Here is a 1,764-nt window from a genome sequence, read left to right as displayed (position 1 = left end):
TTGCCAGGTTAGGTCGTGTCATCCCTCTGCTAAGCCCCACGATTAATTTGCTCCATTATACACTGCAGATAGTAAATGTCGCATTGAGACGACTCCATTCACATATTATTATGTGTTTTATTTTCATAAACTTAAAACAGTTACTCACGTTATTAAATTGCCGTTAACACTGTAATCTATTACATTTGCTCATAAATCCGTAATTCGTCAAAACAGCCACCCCCAAAATGTGGAGCCCGGGGCGAACTCAACCACATCCGGTTTTTCAAAATAAAGTGTTAAAACAAACGTGCAGAAATCATGGCTATATTATAAGAACTGGATAGAGCACCGCCCCTTGGCTCCGTTCATTCCTATGGAGTCGCTCACCCAGCGCATATCATGGATGTATTGTAAGAACTGGATAGAGCACCGCCCCCTCTGCCTTGTAGACAAATTTGTCATGGTGGCATGGTGGCACTCGTGGTACTGCAACAAAAAATACTCATGCGGCCCAAAAAGCAATTTTCACATTGACCACAACAGTAAAACAGACGCCTATAAAACTGTCTACAGGACACATAGAGACATGGTTATAGCCATGTATAGATCTTTATATTCTATATTTTTATTTCATGGAGTTTCACATTTGTAAAACCTTCCTAAAGGCCATAAAAAGCCCTACAAAAATCTTATTTCCCAGATTGACGTCACAGCAGTGTACGAGCACAGCAAAGCACGGTCATGTGGCGAAAAATTCATATGTAATGGCAGGTGTGTAGCCAGAGAAGGCAGTACATACACCCATTTTTAACACAAAATACATAATTCAAATACTTTACACTACCAAGAGTATTTTTTACTTTATTTAGTTGTTTATATTTCTAGCAACTTTTACCAAATTAGAAGAAGAGTTGCTATTATGGTCTGTATTTATATAGATCTTTTCTAATCTTAATTAGCTGTTTTACACCACAGTTATCATCCATTCACACGCTGCAACATGAGGTAAAGTGTTTTGCTCAAGGACACATATAGACTAGCAGAGCCAGAAACTGAACCCACAACCTTCCAGTTGAAAGACAACTCCACTGAGCCACTATGGCTCAATCCTATCTCCTAACTTAAAAAAAAATAAAAATACTTTTAATTCTGTAACTTAATTACATTTTATTTAGTAAATGTCATGTCAGACTTTTACTTAAGTAATATTTTTTGAAAAAAGTGACTTCAACTTCTACCAAAGTCATTTTAATTCTGGATAAGATACTTGTACTCAAGTATCACTTTTAGGTACTTTATACATGACTGTCAGTGATTCTTTTTTCAGTTCTGCCTTTTCATTATGGAGGACCGAAAGGGATTAAATTCAATAAATAAATACATCAAAATAATTAAATGTGTCATTAATTAATGACACATTTAATGAACTATTTAATGGTGTATTTATTTATTGAATTTTGTCCCTTTCAGTCCTCCATATATCACAGCCTTGCAATTTGTGCTGCAACGCTGCCATCTGCTGGACATGCAAACCTATAAGAAACCAGATACATAATGGATTCAAAAGGATGATTTATTGCATCAGTCATATCACTGCCGGGTTTACTTGTATACTTATATTTCTAAGCTAAAATATAAAGGATTAATTTATATCGGTAAGGAAGAAATTATAAGATTTTGGAAATCATTCGATTTTTTTAAACCAATTATTAACCTTGTAAGATGGAGGAGAGCATTTGCAATGTGGGAAACCATGAGTTTTTTTTCTCTTCTTTATAATTT

The sequence above is a fragment of the Solea senegalensis genome, linkage group LG10, assembly GCF_019176455.1.
Source record: "Solea senegalensis isolate Sse05_10M linkage group LG10, IFAPA_SoseM_1, whole genome shotgun sequence".
NCBI lineage: Eukaryota > Metazoa > Chordata > Actinopteri > Pleuronectiformes > Soleidae > Solea > Solea senegalensis.
Note: the sequence above shows the minus strand (reverse complement) of the source record.